The following is a 7,486-nucleotide window of genomic DNA, read 5'->3' as shown; positions in this document are numbered from 1 at the left end:
CTTGCACACAAACACACACATAACATTACTAACAGAAAAACTCAACCATCTTACTTAAATAACCCATAATTGAACGCTAAACAAATACCCATAATCCACCTCTCCTCCAGTCATTACTTCCATATCATCACAATATCTAATGTGGTTTGATCCGTTGTCTTGAGAAACAGCTCTGACATCAGCATGTTTATTATTAGATGAATGCGGTCAGTGTATCTGACAGTAGTTTGTAGGTTTAATTGTCTTTCCTGTTTATATGAACTAAACATTCAGTTCAACTAAACATGGAATTCCTCACCATACAAAATGTCATATGAAAATATGATAGAACACTCTTACACACAGTTATAACAGGTCATCTGTTCATGATTCATAAAGCCATTAGAGAAACTCTGAAATCGGTCTGAAAGGTGAAATATTTGAAAATGATCAACAAATGAGCTGAGATGATCAAGCGCTGCTTTAAGACACTTCTAACATGTTATGGTCTGTTTATTTCCGTTGAAAATGACACCATTGATCTCCAGGAAGCTGTGGCATACTCTTGCTGTAAAGAGAGGTGTGGTCACACACAACAACACTAAATAATAAAATAGACGGTTATTTAGACAGTAGATTATTTTCATGACTTTATTACAGATCAGCCTCGCATCAGCGCATCTATCATTTCAGTACTGAACCAGTTTAGATGAGCTTGTCTTTTCATATTTGTGGACTAAATCTCTTAAAGATGTTTCACAGATTTTGGTTCTGTTTGTGTTTGTGGCGTCTGGTTGGTGAGTTTGAAATTTTATTTTATTTTTTTTCAAAATATGTTTTTCTAAATGCCCCTTTTATAAAAACATTGAAACTCAAACAGCAGAAACTTTAGTTTCAGTTGTGTCTCATCTGAAGTGTTTCCTGTGTATGATGTTGTGTGGAGCTCAAATCAACTTCAGCTCCTGCATCAGCGGATGAGTTCTCCTTACAGGGAAATTGTGTTGTGTCCTCTGGTGGACACTTCGGAGAATGCTGCTAGCATGATCGTTGTCTGAAGCGCGTGTGAAACAATGGCATTTCTATTGGCGCACATAACCTGTGAAGTCATGAGCGGGCACCCAGAATTATAAAAGCGTCACCAATAAACAAATCAAAAAAATCTGTTGTCTTCAGGAGCCCCTTGTTTGACAATGCGTGTTTAAGACTGAGGCAGGTGAGCGTTTTAGAATGTGTGTGCCTCATTCTACACATCATGTGTCTTGGTCAGGAGCTTCCAATGAGAATGCTATATTCATGTTTGTACCACATCTCGAGGAATGAGGGACAAGCATCTGCGTCTCGCGGTTTGGGTCCCACTGCTACCGAAGCACGGCGAAGACTCAACTCATGGGGTGGATCCCACAAATAGTGCTATACTGAGCTGAGCAGCACCTGAGGGAAAGTGTGTCTCCATGTTTGGATTCTAACACTTGAGGGCATATTCACTTTTGCGTTCTAGGCCTCCACTTGTGTTTTTTTCCTATTCCCAAGGGATGCGGGGCAAAGGGATTGTGTCTCATGGCATGGTTCTGCTGTTGCCATAGCACAGTTTATCTCAGCTGGTGGTGATTGCTTTGATTTGGGGGATCTGCACACCCTATCTAAATAGGTTGTCAGATGCTGCAGACAGTATATGGGTTGTCACAAAGATGAATTGTCAGCACTGAGTCATTTCAGCCCGATCTTCAGCCCGTTAACAAGCGGAGCTATATTCAGCTTAGCCATGACTCTCTAATATGCATGTTATTGTGTGTAGAGAGTCTCGCTGGCTGTGGATATATTTATATACTCTGTGGAGAGAAGCTTGCATCACTGCTTATGTCAGGCTGTGATGTTAGACTAATGATGTTTTATGCGTTTGCTCTTAGCAAATCATTTGCTGATGGTCCAGCTTCTTGTCAATAGTATGGTGGTTTGCTAGCGTCTTTGGGACTGACACTGATTAGGGAGCTGCTTAGTATAACCATCTGAGGATGGTTACATTCCAGCCATGATTATGGCAGGGCGGGCTTGCTTTAAATACAGCTATCTGAGGTTGGCTGTGTTTTAGCTCAGTTACAGTGAGCCCCTTCTTATAAACTATCTGAACTTAATGATTGTCCCCCTGTTTAGGATTTTAAGTAGTGGCCTTCTTGAGCCCTTGCCTGGACAGAACTGTCTCACGTGTTTGGGTTTTGATCAGACAGCCCACTACTGGTGGTCTTGGTAATTGCAGTAGGTCCCCTTTCCTATAACCTAGCTATCCAAGGATATCTACTGTATGTGCTAGCCTGGTGACTGCTCCCCTACCTAGGGTTTCTAAGTAGCAGTTTCCTTGAGCCTTATATAGACATCTCCCCTGTTAGGGTTGTAAGCAGATAGCCCACTTTCTGTGGTCCGGGTAGTTTTGTAGGAAGGTTTTACTAGATAGCTATCTGAGGCTAGCTGGGTATTGATTGCATTTTTGGTCTACGGGCCTTTTATATAAGATCCTTAGAAAATAAATATTTGAGGATCTCTTGGTCCTTCAGTAGCGATCTCCTTGAGCTCCTATCTAGAGGCTTTCTAGATTAGCCTCTTCAGTGGTCTTGTGTATCCAGGCTGGTATTGCTCACATGCAAGTTTGAATTCAACTGTTTGTTCAGTTATTAGGGTTTGACAATTAAATATGAAACTTAAAGTTATTGTTCAATTTAAAACTCTTAAATGATTAAAAGTATTTTAGTGAAGCTTCATCAAACCGACATCAAGAGATTTTGATCTGTGACAAACTCTGTTCTTCAGGAGTGTTCGGTTATCTAGTACAGGCATCACAGTCAGCGATGGAAGGAGAATCTGTCACTCTAAACACTCATTATACTATAATAAAGCAGGGTGATTGGATTCAGTGGAGGTTTGAGAATTATACGATAGTTGATATCAATGTAACGACTGGCAGCATGACTGTATTTGATGATGTTCTTGACGGGAAATTCAGAAACAGATTGAAGCTGGACAGTCAAACTGGATATCTGACCATCACAAACATCACAACTAAACATGCTGGAGATTATACAGTAACAACCAACCAACCAGTGTTGATATCATTCATTCTCACTGTCTATGGTGAGTTACATTTATTTCACCTGCTTACATTTTAAAGTGAAATTAATATGTCAAGCTTACTACTTTTGTAAACAATCAAAGTTATTTAAAAGTCTTTATCTGTGACAAACCCTGTTTCTGTTTGTTCTCCATGTGTGTGTTTGGTGCTGCTGAAGCCGGGAAGTCTGTGTCAGTGACGGAGGGAGATTCAGTCACTCTAGAATCTGGTCTTACTGAAATAAGTGAAAATAGCATAGAGTGGATGACTGAAACAGAAGAGTCTTTAAAGTCTTTAATAGCTGGAATCGATAGAGCAGCTGGAATCTTCTCTACATTTAATGGTGCGTTTGGGATATCAAGAGACAGACTGAAGCTGGATCATCAGACCGGATCTCTGACCATCACAAACATCACAACTGAACAGGCTGGACTTTATATAGTACAGTTAACAAAACAGTCAAAAGCATTCAAAATTTCTGTCTATGGTGAGTAGAGATCATTTGTCTTGTCCTTTAAATAAAATCACTTTACAGTTTGAGATTACAGACTGTTGAACACACTGAACTGAAAATAAGACTTTTGATTAGATTTGGTCATATTTCTCATGTTTTCAGCTCGTCTGCCGGTTCCTGTCATCAGCAGTAACTCTTCAAACTGTTCTTCATCATCATCATCATCATCATGATCAAACTGTTCATTGGTGTGTTCAGTGGTGAATGTGGGTCATGTGACTCTCTCCTGGTACAAAGGAAACAGTTTATTGTCCAGCATCAGTGTGTCTGATCTCAGCATCAGTCTCTCTCTACCTCTGGAGGTGGAATATCAGGATAAAAACAGCTACAGCTGTGTGATCAACAATCCCATCAACAACCAGACTCAACATCTGGACATCACTCAACTCTGTCACACATGTTCAGGTACAGCAGAGCTGATATTAGAGCTGATATTAGTGTTTATTGACTGAGCTGATCTCAGTGTGATGTGTTTATTCCTCAGACTCTGTCCACGTGTTGTGGTTCTACTGAAGTTGTGATCCGATTGGTCCTCTCTGCTCTGGTGGGCGTGGCTACTGTCATTCTTCTGGTTTATGACATCAGATCCAGAAGAGCTGAACAGAATCGAGCACAGATTCACTCATCAGATACATAATTATGGTAATTTTTCATATAACTGTTTTTTTTTTATGTATATATAATTAATTAATCTTTACTTAGCCTATTTCTAATGGATTTAAATATTCATATGTTGGTGTTTATGTTTGTTTTATAGTTGGCTCATTTCTTACCAGAAGATGATTTGAGAAAAAACCATGACAAATTCTCACATAAATGTCATGAAAAATTCTTAAGATTACCAGATATTGCTTTGCTAATGCTAGATTATGTAATATATCTTGCTTTTATTTTAATGATTTTTTAAATAATCTAATCTTCTCATTCAGTTTTAAAGGCTTTTCATAAGGATTTATATTTTCTTCAGATAAGACACACTGATCACACTTGACTGCTGTGTATTTACTGTATGTATTTGCATTAATCAATTAAGTTTTCTCACTCTAAAGTTCAAGAGTCTCTCCATGTTTTACTATATTTATTATGCTGAGCGCCCCCGGGAGGAATACAAGCTATGTGTATAATTTAATGAGTTCAGCCACATTCGGTATGAAGCTTTACAATATTTTAAAGGTTTTTTTTTTTTTTTTTTTTTGTAAATGTTTACATTAATATTAAGCTAATTCTCATACCACTAAAAATGTTTATTATTAGTAGTATTATTATTAATTTTTTATATTAATTAATTGTTATTTATTTTAAATATGTCTGCAACCTTTCGGTCTCTCTCTTGAAACCAACACAGAAGTGACTCTGTGCAACACTTGGACCTGAATAAAACTGCGTTTTTGAAAGAATCGGGTGAGTCAGTGATTCAATGACTCGTTTCTTTCTGTTTCCGGTTTAATGAATGATTCAATGACTTATTCATTTAAAGTAATAGTTCACCAAAAAATACAATTATGCAGAAATTTTTCTATTTAAGGTGTTTTTAATCATCACTTCTGTCCAAATTATGAGTCCATAATCCACAATAAAACTTCCTCCAGTGGAAAAATCCATTCCCCGTTGACCTCACATATCAAACTTTTGATCATTTTGGACTGTTTTGGCTTGTAAACAGTGCTTGATCTGTGCATATTTCTCTCCAAATTCAATATTATGGATTATGGTCTCATATTTGACCTTGAAGCAATGGTTTGAAGTTAAAAACATCTTAATGATTTGTTTTTTACAAACACATAGCTTTTGGCTGTTCCTTTAAGATGTAGCATCTGTGTTTTCTCTGCTGTGCAAAGATGGATTTTGTTTATACTGATTTCATTTGATTGGCAACAGTCCCGTAGTGTCTTGTTATTCTAAATTAATTTATTGATTAAATGTAAGAAATTGACATTAAAGATGATGAATGGTTATCTAATCCAACACTCCTGCTATAAATCTTCATACAGGGCCAGAAATCAGTTGAAAATGTAAGATCAGGAAAAGCTTGTTGATTTTTATGATATTAAAGGAGCGGACATTGGAGCGGAAACTGTGGTCACAAACAGATAAATATTAAAGTTCATATGTGTTTCAGAGTGTTTTCAGACATTTTAAGCATCACTATTGTGCGCTTTGCAGTGAATTGATGAAGAAAATGTTTTTCAAATTAGTTTTGTTCTGGTTGTGTTTGTAGCGTCTGGATGGTGAGTTTGAAATGTGTTTTCATTGCTTCATTTGCTTCTGTTCTGGTACCACGTAATAAATTACTGATTATATTAGACAGAGAGGAGTAAAATTCAGTTATTCTTATATAAAAATAATTGAACTGTGAGATCAAGTTTGAATTCAACTCTGTATTTAAGCCCATCAGCAACTATAGTTGCAGCAGTTTATAGTTGTCATTTTCCTTGGCCTCAGACAGCGCCAGAGACGGTGAGACCCCCTCCCAAAACTCTAACCTCTTTTATGATGTCTTCCAACAGGTGTCGGGAGGGGGAGCATTTGCAAAGGAGCAAAATGGGGACGATCGTTTAAAACATTGATGGTCACAAGTGAGGGTAATCGAGGGAAAGGAGATACAACCGCCGCCACATCCAGTCCCTAACTTTGTCGTCCAGAATGGCCTGCTCTACTGTGTCGCACAGCGTAAGGGGGGAGGAGAAAAGGCTGCTCGTTGTGCACCGATCAAAGACTGAGACCGTGATGGAGTGAGCACATTCACATCCCATGGCGGGCCACCTGGGGGCGCAAAACACCTTCCAACGGATCCGTGACCGTTTCCACTGGCCTGGCCTCGAAGCCGATGTAAAGCGGTTCTGTTAAGCCTGTCTGACCTGCCAACGGACGTCACCACGGACATCGTCGAGGTGCCCTTCGAGGTACAGGAGATGCTGAGGTTAGGGGTGATAGAACCATCAAGCAGCCCGTGGTCCAGCCCCATCGTCATGGTCCCGAAGCCGGATGGCACCCTCCGCTTTTGCAATGACTTCCGCTGCCTCAATGAGGTCTCCGAATTCGACGGCTACCCCATGCCGCAGGTGGACGAACTGCTGGATCGCCTAGGGAGACCCCGGTTCATCTCCACCCTAGACCTCACTAAGGGGTACTGGCAAGTTCCATTGACAGAGGAGGCCAAGCCAAAAACCATGTTCTCAACCCCCAGTGTCCACTGGCAGTACCGGGTTCTCCCCTTCGGCCTGCACGGGCCCCAGCAACCTTCCAGCGGATGATGGACATCCTGCTGAGGCCCCACCAGTCTTACGCGGCCGCCTACTTGGATGATGTCGTCGTTCATTCAGAGAGCTGGGAGGAACACCTAGAGCGGTTGCGGAGGGTGCTAATGGAGCTACGCCGGGCTGGACTGACCGCCAACCCCCGGAAATGTCATCTGGCCCTCTTTGAAGCCAAGTACTTGGGCTTCCAGGTGGGTCATGGCCTCATTAGACCCCAGGAGAAGAAGGTGGCAGCAATCCTCTCTGGGCCGCGGCCCACCTCCAAAACCCAGGTAAGGGCCTTTTTGGGGTTGACGGGCTACTACCGCTGCATCATCCCTAACTTCTCCTCCTTAGCCTCTACCCTGACAGACCTGACCAGAAAGGGGCAGCCGGAGAAGACTCCCTGGGGACCCACCGAAGACGAGGCATTCCGGCGAGTGAAGGCGGCCCTCACCTCTGAGCCGGTCCTACGAGCCCCGGACTTTAACCGCCCCTTCCTGTTGCAGACAGACGCCTCCAACCCCGGGTTGGGAGCCGTCCTCTCCCAGGTTCGGGACAGTGAGGAACACCCAGTGATCTACATCAGCCGAAAGCTGTCCCCCGCGGAACAACAATACGCTGCCGTCGAGAGGGAAGCGTTGGCCATCAAGTGGG

This window comes from Cyprinus carpio, chromosome B22 (genome assembly GCF_018340385.1).
Source record: "Cyprinus carpio isolate SPL01 chromosome B22, ASM1834038v1, whole genome shotgun sequence".
In the NCBI taxonomy this organism is placed as follows: domain Eukaryota; kingdom Metazoa; phylum Chordata; class Actinopteri; order Cypriniformes; family Cyprinidae; genus Cyprinus; species Cyprinus carpio.
Note: the sequence above shows the minus strand (reverse complement) of the source record.